General features: G+C 40.5%; 1 long non-coding RNA gene across 1 annotated transcript; it reads right to left on the reverse strand.

Moving 5' to 3' along the window:
• Nucleotides 1-295: 295 nt before the first annotated feature.
• LOC119699902 lies at nucleotides 296-1030 on the reverse strand. The gene is made up of 3 exons (XR_005256583.1): nucleotides 908-1030; nucleotides 760-825; nucleotides 296-420 (listed from the first exon to the last, which is right to left on the reverse strand). It is a non-coding gene; the product is annotated as an uncharacterized LOC119699902 (long non-coding RNA).
• Between the last annotated feature and the right edge of the window lie 14985 nt (nucleotides 1031-16015).

The raw sequence follows: 16015 nt of genomic DNA on the forward strand, positions 1-16015 counted from the left end.
TAGATGGTTTCAAGCCATCCACATCACCTTGAACACCAAGGGCTAAGGCTGTACCAAAGCACTGGTATAATGAGACCACTGTTAGACAACAGAACATTAGTCTTGTTTTCTCCAAAGTTCTGAGCCCTTTCTCTAATATAAGTTTGCTCCACTGCCTGCACACCAGAAGGAAAAAGCATTGCTGGCCAGGGTTCTCTTGAGCAGCTTATGACCCTTGCATTTCTCAGAGGAGCAGATCGTGCCACCTCCCAGACACTTCTGTTGTGCACAGCTTACTGACAGGAGCACTTGGACCTTGCTGTTCACACGTGGTACCTTTGCAGCAGCGAGGGCAGGGGATACTGAGAAATGAGGGAGAGTGCCGAGTGCCATCCTCTCAGTCGCTTCACCACAGCAGCTGGTACAGTCAGGCTGATAGGCCTGGTAGAAGAAGAGAATTCTTTAAGGTTTGGGCAATAAGCAGGGTGATAAAGACATTAAGGACAAAGACTTCCACTGAGGTGACATGAAAACAAGTATAGAAGGAATTGCCAAGGGGAAGGTTAATTATGAGTCTTAGGGAGCTGTCATTGGGCTTGATAGACTAGAAGGAGAATTTGAGGTCCTTCCAACCCATTAAACAATGTCTTCCCAAGAAGGCCTAATTGAATAAGATTTGAGATTAGTATTGAAGAACTTCTACTGGAACCTACTGCCTCACACATTCTACAAGGGGTCAAAAGGACTCAAAAGAAGACAACTGCAATCAAGGGCACTTACTTATGATTGGAATATCAGAAGTAGATCATGAGTGGGATACTTGGTTTGAGTAGGATTCTCAGGTACCTAAGGAAAAAAAATAAATTAAATTTTAGTCTAATTTGCAGATTCAGAGTCACTTTTGAGGTAGATAGAAACAACTACATACCCTCTTTTCCCAGGAACAAACAATCGTCACTGAATAAAAAAAGGACGTAAATGTAAAGACCAGATGTTATCCATAAATGTGGCTCTGTATGATTTAAAATCTCTCAGTTTAACCTAATAAAAAGCACTTCTTAGAATTTCTTAACCCTGAGATAAAACATGTGTGATACAGAATGTGGAAACTTCCAACAAATAAACATCAATAAATTTCTGGTATCAAATTCATTTGGCTACATAATTATTTGCCATGCAATACAGAGTGAAAAACACTCTCTTTATTCATCCCATGGAGCCAGTCCGCAGATTAATTTAAATGCTTGTCTCTCAGTGGGAGTTGTCTGTTTAAAGTAGTTTTGAGGGTCTGGGCTACAGCTCTCAGCTCTTCATTGACTTAAAAAATGTGGTGTGGCTGCTTTATGCAGAAAGGGACTTTAACCCAAAACAGCATCTTTGTAAGAGGATTAGAAAAATTCCATTCTTTTAATGACTGGCTAGATGTTTGCTCTCCTTTACTTAATACTCTTTGTCTATTATTCTTAATTATCAACATAAATGCTTTCAACCAATGTTGTAAGTAATCTGTCATTTTATCCAAGCTTTTGTTGAATGGTTCTTTTGAAATGATCTGATTATTGATTTCTTTAGGAGACCACTCAGCTAAATCCCCATGCCTGCCCATATAACAGCCCCTCTGCTGCTTTTGGGAGGTTCCTCTAAGACTCATGGTGAGTTTAGCTTAGTGCTAGCCCAGGCAAATCAGGAACTTCACTGGATGGTAAAGATGTGCTTAGGACTGCCAGTACATACTGGCACAAAACCTATTTCTAAATGTCATTAATAATACCTAGCAATTTGTGCCACTTTTTTTTTTTTTTCCCCAAACATTAATGTTTTCACAGTGCCCTCATAAAGATGGAAGCTTCCCCCCCACAAAATCTTGTATACCAATCAACTCCCTTGGATCCTAAGTAACTTAAAACTAATATTGGACATTAGCAACAAATATAAAAAATCCTGGCTGAGGACTAAATTTCACACCACTAATATAGTCCTATGTTACGGGATACTGTGTGATAACAGGCCTTTTAAAACAGCCAAGATATATTTTGTAATTTAGAAAATTACTCTGAGGAACCATTTGTCAGTTTAATGAAAATCTGAAACTACAGGTTTGTATAACAGAATTATTTGTAATGGCTCTGCTGGAATGATTTCTTTCAGATGGGTTATTTGAAGGATTGAAAGAGGGATTTCACAGCTGAAAGAAAGAAAGGATTTATCCTAAGACCCATGTAAGCAAAACACGTTTAAATTTCATAATACAGGGCCTTTGACTCTGTGGGACTATTGTTTTCACATGTCTTGAGATGCAGGAGATACTTCTATTCACAAGTCTATTCAAGAATATATTGAAAGAATTCCATGCCCTTCGAATGCAGGTGTTCATCACCCACAGAGGACAAAGTGCATTTACTTATTGCATTGTAACCTTATAGAGGTACAAAGAGTTACAAGGGGTTGTGTCACATCCCTGCCAAGACAGAGCTATACAGTATAGAGAAAACCTGTTTCTGAGACAGAGGAAAGACTCAGGCCTCAGAAAGATGAGACGGATGCAAATAATTTATAAAAAACCCCACATAGCTCAGAGTAACAACATGGTCATCCAGAAAGCTGCCAAGAATCATCAGTCTCTAAATTTAAAACATAATTTCACAACAGGGGTGGTGACCTTATGGGAGAAAATGAGTCTTGACAATCCCCATGTGTAAGTTTGCTGCTTAAGCCTTCGAATAACATTGTTAGTAACAGCCCCTTACACTGTTCATTGTTCAATGTTAACTTTGGAGCTCAACGTGTGTATGCATGGTGGTGGGGGGCATTTACAATACTTTGGGTTGGGGCTCCCTCTACCTATGTGATCATTTCCCTTCAGTCCTTCAAAGGGAAGGTAATTTTCATTCCTCATTTTATTTCTTTCGCTGCAATTGGAATGGTTTTGTCACCCATTTGGTGGGGAATAAAAACATTCTATTCTGACAATCCAGAGACATCCCAGTGCCAGGCCCATGTTAACAACAGGCTGCAAAAAGTGCTGTGAAGCAAAATATTATTACAAAGCTCTAAAACAGAAGAGTTCAATTCCACACAGCTTCTGCTCTCACCAGCAACTTCTTGGCCAGTGAGCTGTGCCCGTGACCGAAGAGTGGCACTTAACAGACAGGAACAAATTATATGGGCACAGATGCAAGAGCACATCTGATGCACTGAGAAAAGGAGCAGGTGGGATGATGGTCCCAAAGCTCTGACCGGAATTGCAGCAAATAAACAGCAACAGTCGGGAGAGTGACATGTGTAAAGGGCGAGAGGCAGCGCAGTTTGACATCTTTGCCATAAGGGCTAGCTGGGCCAAGTGACAGCTCATATCCTGGCCTCTCACAGCTGCAGGTACCATATTGTACCCATTCTTCCCCTAAAATACTGCTGAGCAGTCAATATGCAAACACTGCTGTTTGGATTCATGGCAAGAAGTACTTTTTGGGGCATGGGCTACCAAAGGATATTGAAATACAAGTTCTGCTTTTGTTATGGGCCCAATTCCCTACCCCTTGGATTGAAACCTTCTCCACATCACATAGACTTTGATTGTACTGTACAAATATATTTTCAGGATGTGCAGTGTTGCTCTCTGGCCTGTTGTAATGAAAGTGCCAATGTGTAAAGTAAGGTGTTTACTTGCCTTCTGCTACTTGGGCTATAATTGTCTCTGGGGGGAAAAAAAGATTAAACCACATTTCTGAACCAGAAATCTAAAGTGCTATTATGGTCACAGCCATAGCAACACTAGAACTATAAGAAATGTAGCCACCTCCACTATATGATTTAAAATAAAACCATAATTATCATACTCTTCTGGTAGCTAGGTAGAAAATTATGCATTGCATTTGTGCCTCTTGTAATTCTACACAATTTGTTCCAAATCTGTTATTTGACAAGAGTGGGAAAGCACAACCAGTGGCTGGTATGCAAGGGAGTGTCTTGGGAACTGCCATAAGGTAAATAGATGTTAGTGAGTCCCTGGCCCCAAAGGCCACTCTGCAGAAGCTGAGCAGTGTTAAACACAGTGCACTTGCCAACCTGCGAGCCACCTGCAACTTCCTCCCTCTGAGGCAAACAGCAGTGCTCAGCAGACCTCAGCTGCATGGAAAGTATGTTTATGCACAACCTGTTTTCCCAGAAGGGTACAAAATACTGATTTGAAGCAGCTTAACAATAAAGCAATGATAATAATAGGACATTATCCTCCTTAGCACAGTTCTGCAGCTAGAGAGTGCATTTTTGGTTCAGCTGCCTTCTATAGGAAAAAAGGTTGCCTCTTAGATTACAATTTACCCTGTATTACTGTGTTTATAGCATTTCTCCACCCTCCATACCACCCAGAGTGAAAGAGAGTTCATGACACTTTTGATGTGTATTTTACAAAGAGTGCATTTTAAATAAGCCCGGGAGGTTAACTCAAGATCCTTTAATCCCAGCATATATCTTTGTTAAGGAAACATAGACCAAACCATTGAAAACCCCAGCCAGAAAACAGGTCTGAGTAAATCCCTCACCCTGGAAAAAAAAAAAAAAAAGAAAAAAAAAAAAGAAAAAAACCATCTCAGACCAAATTTGGTGATGTATATTTGGATTCTTTCTGCAGAAAACCCTTGGAGGGCAGTGGGTCAGTTCTCCAGCCAAAAGGGGCTGTGGGTCTCCTGCCCCAGCAGCAGCCTGGCACAGCAGAGTAGGATGCCTGTGCCCTCACAGGTTTGCAGAACTTTGCGGGTGCCTTGGGTGACCCCCCCAGTTCCCTTCTGTCCCCAGCAAGCTCCTGGCATGCTGCCTCGTAGAGGAGGCCATGGGATATTGGGAGCAGCACAAGGTCTGACAGCAGAGCATCCCACACCACTCAGGCAGCTCTCTGACAGGAAAACTTGCAAAGATGAACAGGTATCTATGATCAGGACTGACTGAAATCAATTAGCCTGTCCCTCTTCCCTGTTTTTTGTACTATAATGTTTTTTTCACTTAAAGGACCCCTATATTTATGCATGTAAGTAGGTGCTGCCCTAGGTTAAAGTTGACCCTAAGCCCTGGAAAAACAACCCATTTTGATACAAATGACCTCCCTTACCTTCTCTGACAGCTAAATGTATGTCTTTTATTCACCAAGTGAAAATGACTGGGCTAATGGGCTGGCACTATTGTGTCTCTGTCTGAAGAAGGATTTTTGGAGCCACTACACAACCTAGTCCAGTTAAAATCCTTCCCAAGACCTTTTGAAACCTCAGTATCTCCTCCTTCTGTAGTTGCCTCTATTTTGGAACCATCAGTCCCAGGAAGAGCAGGGCATAACTGCACAGCAAGCTGAAATGCTTTGAGTCTCTGGTTTAGTTATTCTGCAATGTTTTTTACTAAAGCACCATAAATAGTATGGTACTTTTTATTGAAGTACCATAAACTAAATTGTTGTCAACAGTTTTCTCTACTGAAACTAGTAGTGGACAATGCATGTGAATAAACACCTTCTCATACAAAGGTCCACATAAAATTATGTTCAGCTTAGGGAGGAGAGTTTTCTCTGTTTGACAAAAATGAAAACAAATTTATTTGGGGGAATGAAGAAAAGGAGAATTTCTGGCTGTTTTTTACCAAACCCTAATGCTTTCTGTTGAAGTACAAATAAGTCCTTATTTGTACTTCCACAGAAATATCACCTTACCCATAGAAATATTTTTTTTTATTAAATTATCCAAATCCAGTTTTACTACCATTGATTTGTGATTTTTCCCCCTTGCACGGGCTTGCTCCTTTTTCTCTGAACGGTAATGAAAAGACACATCAGTTAAAGTAAATCTGTCACAAGCCAGAATTTGATCTAGTAATCAAGCACATCTAAATTAACATTTCATAAAAAGGTTTTCAAGTCTTTTTAATAAAGACTATTTCTAAGCAATAACATTTGTTTTCATTCTTTTATGTCAGCCTGGAAAGAAAAGCAACATGGAGAAAGCAGAAAATAAAACAATTAGTATATAAAATATGATAAAATAGATGCTAGAGGAATTTATCCTCTTTTGGAAAATGAGCTCAGCTAAAGTAAACTGCAGTCTCTACAGGCTAAAATACTTGAATTCCTAGAAATATTTGCATGCCTAGAGGTAAGCCCTTACCCTCTGCTCTGGGTTTGCTAATTCTTCCCACCACAAATGATATGCTGTCAAGATAAGATAATAAATTTTCAGTATAGCTTTTGTGAATTGCTGATCCAATCTATGATTAATTAAAATGTTTTAGCAATTTAATTTATATTTCACTAGAAATGCTGCTTGCTCTTTTTACACTTTATTTCTCCTGAGAATTGTCACTGGTTTGCTGTGACTTATCCTTTTGTTATCAGGACACAATTTCTAATGAGTTTTTCTTTCCAGTAACTTTGCATTATCGCTATTTTGTGGTTTTCCAGAACTGATGGGAAGTGTTTACAGTAAAGAAATACTACCCACTTAAAGTAGCTTTGTCTGTCTGGAGGTTGTGCAGTGCACCATGTTACACTGAACCCTGAAGGTTAGCAAGGGCCAGACTCCTTGCAAGAGCCAGGAAACCCAGGAGCAGCTCAGGGTGATGATTTCTGGCACGTTGTCCTCCTGCCAGGTGCGCAGCAGAGAAAAAAGCCATAACAACTTTCTCAGGGTTGCAGATTACTTGCTGCAGTTTGCCAGAAGCATTTACTAATGGCATCACAGCTTCTCCCATAAACTGCCTTAACCTGCCTGCAGCACAGCTTACAGGAAGGGGCTCGGAAATTCCAAACACCAGAAATATACAGTGGGGCAGAGGACCTCAGTTTCAAAATGCAGTAACAGCAACAAACACAGACCTCAAAAATCTCACCTAGAATAAGACCTTTCATTCCCCTCCCTCCTCAGCTCTGGCTCAGCCATGGGCAGAACATATACTTGGGGAAAAGCAAGTAAAATCAAAATACCAGAAGTCCCAGAAAGGCTTATTAAGAGATCTGTTCTTCCCTGCTGTCAAATAGCCAGTTTTAGGAATGAAGCACAGAGGTGAGACCAAGTTGAGGATTTTTGGACCCACATCAAAAACAACTGAAGGAGCCACTTAGGACAGGATAGCTTTACAAAGGAGAAGCAGCAGAGGCAGGGAGTGGACTATGCAATTTTGATATTAGTGTGATTTTTGACAGCCATTTGCCCAAAATTGGAACTAATTTTATCTGATACAGCACCACGGGAGGGATGGCTCTCTGATAAGTTGGGATGGCTTAAAAAGACTGAAAACAAAAATGAAATTATCTGCATCTCTTGCCACAGCACCTGAATGTTTTCTACATTTGTAGGCATGCCATGGTCTAGGCCCCGATGTCCGTGGTCTGTGGACCTGTTCTGGGTCACACAGGTCCTATGTGTGTTGGACAGCACTGTGCATACACCACTCAGTAGCTGAGAAAATCCTACTGGAAATGGGCCTTTGCAATATCTGACCAGAACCCCTCAACACCTGAATCATTGGATCAAATGTACATTCTGTATCCAGTGATGAAGAAACCCCTCCCCACCCTCGATTTCATATAGCAATTGGGGTTCAATAAACCTCCTTTTTTAGGAAAAAATGTTCTCAAAAGTCCAATATGCAAGGCTAAACCCAGAGCTTTCAACACAGCACTTGCCAGGAGCATTTGCTTTCCTTCATTATTACTGTGCCTCTACTTTCAACTGGAGGTCTGTGTGTGGCCTTCATCTAAATTCTGCCTTTAAGGATGAGAAAGAGAATTTTAAATATTTGTTAGTTAAGGGCCCCCGCTGCCTTTTAAAAACATAAATACACATATCCTCTGCAGAAAAATGACAAATTCATGTTTGCATTGATGATTTTCCTTCCTGCTGCGTCCCCTCTCCCCCAGTCCTTCAAGGAATATTGTCTAAACACTCTCCAAGGGTTTTCCCTGCTCTTGGCATGCATATGAACCTCCTATTAGTGTCAGTGAGAGTTATGTCTGCATATCATAAGAAGAATAGATAGCTAAATAATTCATTAGACTCTACACATAAGTATGTTTTCCTTGATGAACCGTTCCTATCAACATTTGTGGAAAGGTCCATTTCTAAATATTTTTAAAAACCGACCAAATGTTTCAGTTGTTAAGACTCTGCTTACAATGTAAGTGATTTAAAGCAGAGAAGTGTGGGCAGCAGAGATTCCTGAAGATTTTCTACAGCAGCATCACTTGCTGATGCTGACACAGGAAAAATACGAGGGAAAAGGCAATCAATGGGGCTACATTTTTGACTTGACTTAATTCATTAATATTTGAAAACAAGTAAGTCTGGTTTGCCCCAGGGATTGGTAATAGGATACAAGCCTTTCACCTCTGGGTCAGCAGTTCAAAGCCAACTTTGGGTAGTACTGACTGAGAGTCATTACTATCTATCCAAGCACTCTTCAAGAGTATATGTAAAATAAGTTGGTGGTCTCTGTTTATTTCCTAATGGCTAAGGCCCTGATTCAGCAAAGCTCTTAAGCATGTACTTAATGAGAAGCAGATGTTCAAATCCTTTTGAATTTTAACATCTGAATACAGTTAAGCACGTTCTGAGCAGCCTCACCAGCATGGGTAGGCTGGAGCATTCACAGAGGAAGGTTTGCTAAATGAGACCCTCAATGTCAGTTGTTTGTGCACGCACAAATAGAGGGAACAAGCAAGCCAGCCCATTTCCCCTTCCCCCAAATAATATTGCCCACATGCTGCACTGTATGCTAATAATGGCACAGCACAAGAATGAGACAATCAGCCACAGAAAAGTTCCCCCTTTCATTCACCCGTACTAATGAGACCAGGTGGGGAAAAAATGTTTGCATTGCCATTATAAAGCAGAATATAAGGCCACAGAACTGTAATGCCTTTCTTGCTCCCCAGCCCATCAGCTTTCATGAGCATGGAATGTGCTTTAAAAAGGAGTGGAATAGGAACGTGGTGTTTACATAACCTTCCTGCTGCTTATTCATGCATGTGCTGTGCTAAAAAATGTGTGCACATATGAATCCAGCCTGGAAGAATGTGAGCCTCATAGCCCAACCACATGCAGTATTTATCTACAGGTAAAGGCCATTTCTTAAAAGTTAAGGCTTTTCAAGAAGGAGGTGGGGGGAACTTACTTGGGAATTAAATGATTTGAGTGCTTATTTGTACTTGAAAATCATTAGGACTGGCATATGAGTAGAAGTTTCTAAACACTCCTGTTAAAGCCGTCATCTCACTGCTAGATTAAATACCTTCTAAGATTACCAGTGGATCAGATTTGTTTTGCTTCTTTTAAAGAGAATTGTATTCTGGGACTTTTCCCCGGTGTTGCTGCTTATTGTCTTGCACGATCAAGGTCAACTGCTGTGAAATTAAAGCTAGTGTTTCAAACCACAGCAGGCTGAGAAAACCACCATTTCAATACCATGACTGAGTGTTAGCAAGGGAAGTAGAATTTCATCAGCTACAAGTGCTGCTCCCTGTCCCTAAAGACCTCTGAAATGGTGTTAGGTGTACAGCCCAGTAAGTCTCCTCACAAGGAAGAGACGGTCCTCATACTGCTGTCCTTCAGTTGAAATCAGTGGAGGGAATTATATCATGGGCTGAGATCAACATTCAGAGCAGCGTTTGGTAAATCTTCTGGCTGGTTTTCGCTTGAATTACAAAGAGATAGCCAGCAATCAAATTGGTTCATAATGAAATGATCACACCCAATTTCCTGCAGCTTAAGCAAGAGTTTTCCAAATACCTAATCTCAGAAGATTTCTATCTCACAGTACTTTGGGTAAGGTTTTAATAAACATCCTTTACTAAAATGCATAAAACCGCTGGCCTCTATTAAATTTGCCCATTGCTAGTGGAAAATCAATGTAAAAAGTCATAATAAGCAAATCTTTGGCATGACTTAGAACTCCTCAGCCTGCAGGAATTCTCAGAAAACACTTCCTATAGCATGAATTCTCAATCTTCTTCTGAAACAATCAAGAAACGCTATTCCAGAATCTTCTTCTTCAGTTGGTAACAGGATGCTTCATGCTGATCCCTGTTTTGGGACTCTTTAGTCCTTTGTTGAGGCTCTGCAAGACAAGCTCTGAGCTCTTGTGTTTCAAATGCATGCACAGAATTCCCCCACTTCCTTCTTTAACCATAAGGTATCTACAGTTTTGATTATGATAACTATATTACTATACAAACATGGTCATTTTGAATGGAATGCTTTTGAAACAATTTACATTGGCTGGTTTTTGATTGTTTCAAATTTGTAAGTTTTTGTTCTTTGCAGCCTGTGATCAACCAGTGACCCTCACAAAAGACCAACACAGCAATTAAATGTAACACAAAGTAAGTGTCGGCCACCCTGGCTGAACTGAGAAACAAATCACCATTCAGCCAAGTGATGCTATGGCTCTTCTTTCATTTTGCACAGTTCTGTACTAGGAGAGCGCCATAATTTGGTGAGCAGAGTCCGTGTTTATCTGGGATGCTGTTGTTGTGCTCTCAGGCCAGAGCTCTGCTTCTGCTCCTTTCTTCCAGGAACTTTTTTGTTTTACTAGTCATAATAGCCACAGAAGATTACAAGTACCACCAAGACACACTGATGATAAATAAAGGTTTGGAGCTGCCTTTCCTTTCCCTTTCCCATTTATGGGAGAGCTTTATCTCCTATGACAGTAACCGCCAGGAGAATCAGCTTCACTCCAGTCCTCTAGTCCTATATTGTACGTTCCACTTTCCTGAGAACAAAGAGGAGGTCCTGGTTTATTATTCAAAAATACTGTGACTATAACTAAAAACAGAAAAGAAACAATAACAATAGGTACTCAATGAAGGAAACACCTGCTTTTCATTTTCCTGTAATGTTTAAATGAAGCAAATTAGATAACCTAATAGAGGACAAAACTTTAAATCCAGGTTAGAAATCAGAGCCATGTTGCACTGCCTTAGACTGACAAGCAGAGTGAATGTGTATTTGATTCAATTAAATTTTGGAGGGTTCTTAATTAAGTTTAAGAACTTGAATGGAAAATATGCTTTTACTAGTTACAGTCCCATGTAGAACTTCTAGTGTCTTGCTGCAAGTGTTTCACACTAAAACATTTTCATTGTTTGTATAACAGAACTACCCCTACGCTAGAGGGGGTGACCTTATACTCAAGAACACTCAAGGATAAGATGTTCTCCTTGAAGGGTGTGTAGCATGGGGCAGACCTGCAACAGATACCCAAGCAGACACCCTGGGAGAGGCAGAGGTATGGTTCTGGCTCTCAGTTTGGTCTAACCAGCTGTGATCAGCAATAGCCTGCACAGGCTCAATCCACTGACACACACACATGCAGCTCCCCAGGAACAGGCTTAGTTAATCCACACAGCTCTACACTGCTGGGAAGACAGCCTTCAGCAAGATACGAGCCAGATCCTTGCCTCAGGGAATTCCAGCATCCTTAAACACTTACAATTGTCTAACAATGCCAAAATACCTCTGAGGTCTCAACTTTTAAAACATGAGTAAGTAAGACAGATAAAGCCCCACATGAAAATACATTCAAGCTCACACACAGGAGCCAAGAGGCTGAAGAACAAATGAGCCACATTTCCATGACTTCCAAGCCAATGCATGGACCACTGGGGCAATCGAGCTCTGATGGTATTTCCTCTGAATTCCATCCAGCCCCTACCCCAAAAGCTGGTCACTAAGCAGGAATCAGGGAGAAGCCCATATGCAGGAGCCTCCTCAGCTTGTGGAACAGTGCTGGGAGCCCTCTGCAGCTTTTCACAGCACTTCTGCAACCACAGTAGTGCCATCACAGCCACCAGTGAATTAACCCAGCAGCTGGACCACTTTTTTCACCAGCAGCTGCTCCCCACAAGCCATAAGAGGTCCTGCAGTCCCCATGGCTCTGGGATTTGCAGTGTGGTAGAGGCAAGCAGGGAGGAGGCTGAAGCCCTACAGAGCCAGAGGCTGATGCCACTTCCTTAGCAAGGGAGGAGAAAGGGGCAGACTGAAGCACAGCACCATTTATTAGTCATAGTAGCCACAGGAGATTACAAGTACCACCAAGACACACTGATGATAAATAAAGGTTTGGAGCTGCCTTTTCTTTCCTTTTCCCATTTATGGGAGAGCTTTATCTCCTATGACAGTAACCACCAGGAGAATCAGCTCACTCCAGTCCTCTAGTCCTATATTTGATGTTCCACTTTGGACTGGTGCAAACCCCACAGAGACCTCAGTTTTCAGGGGCTGGATGCTGCACAGTGTGAAACTTACACATTTATTGGCTAATCCTTTACTGTTCTGTGGTTTAATGTTCTCCATGTTTTCCTTTCTGCTAAGTGGGGATAGGGAAAAAATTAGTTTGACTTCAGAGATGTGTATTTTTCATGTTTTGGTGAGGACACTCTAAACTGGAAAATCTCCAACTAAAAAAATATATGGGCATCAGTCCTTTCCTCATAACTTAGACCATTTTCAAATTTATAATGAAATGTGGAAAACATTTAAATGTGAGCAGTTTTGCTTTTCACTAGGAATATCTTGAATGACATTAGCTGGGAATAACACAGGTCTGTGTGTTTTTCTTGGAAAACCAAAATTCATTTACTACAGACCTTTGAAAACACCAGTGCACTCTCCCATCTCACTCCTTCAGTATCCTCCAAAAGTCTCCAGACCCCAAATTCTTCCTTTGGGTGTTTTCAGCAGGTTTTCTGTGACCCACTTAGAGAGGGACGCCCTTTTTGAGGATCTGTGGAGGGTTGGCTGGCATGCAGAAATTCCAGCCAATGTGTTAAAAAAACATCAAGCCAACCTTGCAAGGACAGACTTGTTCTCTGATAAGAACCATTTTGTTAAGCAGAAGGGCACTTATGAAAAAGATACTTTCTATGCAAATTTTCTATTTAAACACCTAAGTACTTTAACCAACAATATTTTACAAAAAGGCACTTGTAACTTAAGCTGACAGCCAGGGTTTGGAAAGAAACCACTCTTTCATCTGTTTTTGCCAGTCTTTCATGTCATATCTGCAAACAGAGCATAGAGAAAAAATGTTTCTAAAAGCTTTATTTTGAAGCTCTTGCCTTCCCCCTGCCTGTTGGATCATCTTCACTATTAAATCAGACTGAATGCTCAGTGAATATCAGTACTGTGAGTCAGAGTTATCATACGTACCCATAAACCTGAGTTTTGCTGTCCTTTGAATATATCAACAAAGAATGGTAACTCTGTTAAAGAAAAGAAATTAAACTCCAAAAAAATCACCCTGTGAAAACACAGCATTGGATTCCATTCTCCAGGTTCTGAGAAATCAACAGCCTGGACACATTACCAAATTCAAAGAACCTTGCCAGGCACACTTAGTGTTCTACACTATCAGAAATCTCTACACAGACCAGCTGTAGGGCTGGAATCAGCTCAAGGCATACAAGAAGTTATGATTACACAAGATTTTTAATTGAACTTTGAAGATTCAGTAGGGATCTGATCCAAAGCCTACTGAAGTAAATGGAAAAAATAGACTTATATCTTAGTTTAGACCTATTCAGTTTGGATATAGTTCAGAGAAGTACTCATACTTGGCAGCTGATGTAAACTAAACCATTACCCTATCATTGGAAAAAAAGGTGCCAGAATAGATCTGTATAAGGACAAATCTGTGAAGTATTGTTTTATGATCTGTCTAGCCATTCCAGGATTCCAACACCTTAGCAGAGAGGTAAAACAAACTTTTGGTCTATCTATAAATGTGAAGATTAAAGATCTGATTCTGCCCTTTTGTCAATTATTGCCACAGATAAATGCAAGTTTATGAATAAGTAATGACTTTTTGTGAAATTAGTGCTGCTCCCAACACTACTTTCCTTTAATTGCTATTCTTTGACTCTTTCCTTCTGTGTAAAGGAATAAAGAATTTATCACATTAATGAGATAAAGCTCCATTAAATCATTCATAGCTTACTTATATATTTGTATTTTAGCAGCAAAGTATAAAAAAAAAATTTGACTCTTAAACCATAGCACAGTATTAATTGCTAATTAGTTTACCATTATGACTGGAATGCCTTCTAGCATTCTAAGTTTTAATCCATATAAACAGCTAAGGAATGCTCTTTCTCAAAACATGTAATTATGGGGGATTATATTACACCTCCAGCATTTTGGCAAAAGCTTGCAATGGCAAAAGATATAAAGTAATACCAGCCTTCTTGTGATTTCTTGTGATAGAAATAGGAAAAAATCCCTTCTCTTTATCACTACAGCACATTTGCTGTTTAGTGGCTCCCATTTTATTTTTAAATTCAGAGATAGAGGTTTTAATTTACAGTCACAAACTTTTTCATTTACATTCTCTTTTGTTCGTGTCACTTCTAAAACCAAGAGTTTAGCAGAGCTGGAGTTTATTCCCAAAATTTCTAAGACAATTTGTCTACATCTCCACCATACATGCTATATTCTTTTAAATCAGAAAAATGAAAATCCAAACAAATCAACAACACAGATCTTTGTTTTTTTGCTGCAAAATAAGTGGCTGTTACATGCATTGTCTGCTGGCTAAGGGACAGCATATTTAAGTATCAATCATGCTTACAAGTGCTGTGGGTCTTTTAGACAGAGCTCAGTTTAAATCAAAGTATCTAGCTCATGGGCATTTACCTTCTTTTTGAAAAGACACAACTGTCTGAAGCATTTATTGTAAGGGGTCTCAGCCACAGAGGTATAAAAAAGCAGGAGACAAACTTCACTTCCCTTTCTCAGGATGATTTACTGGCTTGACACAAGAGAGATCTGCTCAAATATCTGAAATATTTAGGTTCTGGGCAACTCTCTCCTTTCCATAGGAGTAGAACCCTCACAAGTGGGCACTCCACAAGAGTGAGATGAGACAGGGAATGTGGCCACTGGGGAACAGCAGAAAGGAGAATTCCCCATCCCCTTTGTCCTCCAACCATTCAACCCACTCCTTTAAGATTTGTAACTTCCCATCAAGTCAAGCCCTGGATTTTCCTACGCAGACAGGAAAGGCAGGAGTTAATGACCCTGCTGCCAGCCCATCCTGCCCTGGCTCTGGTGGCCCTCCTAGCTGTACCCAGCAGCACTCAGTGCTCTGCCTGTGTGCACGGGGGGTGAGGCTGCATTTCACCAGCTCCCACCCTGCCCAGGGCTCACGTTATTCCTTGATTCTCTTTCCTGCCTGTAGCAAACAACCAGTGCACTTCTTGCTTTTCCCCCAAAAGCAACAACTCTGTTTTCAAAGAGATGGAGGCTCTGCCCATGTTAGTAGCAAGAGACTCTGCTGTCCTTTGATGGTTATCAGCTGCTCCTGTGGGCCCACAGATGTGTCCCCTCACTTCTGGGCTGCCGTCAGACCTTCTTGAAATTAAGTGATAAACTTGATTGTCCTTCTCCCCAGCCAACCCTTAGGTTTTTCATTGACTCTACAAAGGAAAGCCCTGATTTTCAGCATTCACTGCTGGATTACAGCCTTCCAAGAGGCCTCTCTTTCTTTTCAAGCCCTTTAGAAGGGGTGCATTTGACAAGATATATCAATATTTTGCAAAAAGTGGATATAGTCAGCTTTTCCTATGACTTACCCAGTAAGTGAACAGAGCTTTTATGAATTCTAGGACCTGTTTTCTCCTTTTCACTTTAACTGAAGCCATGGAAAAACTCCCAGACTGATGGCTTGAAATGGATTTCTGGTGGACATGTTTTTAAATCCAAGTCTTTTGCACTTTGGCAACACAGTGTCATTTTCACTTTATTTTCCTGACAACCTGCCAATAAAGCCAAAAGTCTGTTTAGCAAAAGTGAATTAAAGTGCACCTTTCTCATCTGAAGAAATAACATCTGCTGTTCTAAAGATAACTTGTTATTTCTCATGGAAACAAGATATTTAATATCTGAATCTTGTTTGTTTTCATCAAAACCTGGAAAAATAACAATAAACTGACTTATTTGGAAAGAAAAGTTTGTTTTTGAAGCACATGCTTTAAGAAATGTAAGCTCCTGCCCTTCCTGCTCTG

The sequence above is a fragment of the Motacilla alba genome, chromosome 3 (genome assembly GCF_015832195.1).
Source record: "Motacilla alba alba isolate MOTALB_02 chromosome 3, Motacilla_alba_V1.0_pri, whole genome shotgun sequence".
NCBI classification, from domain to species: domain Eukaryota; kingdom Metazoa; phylum Chordata; class Aves; order Passeriformes; family Motacillidae; genus Motacilla; species Motacilla alba.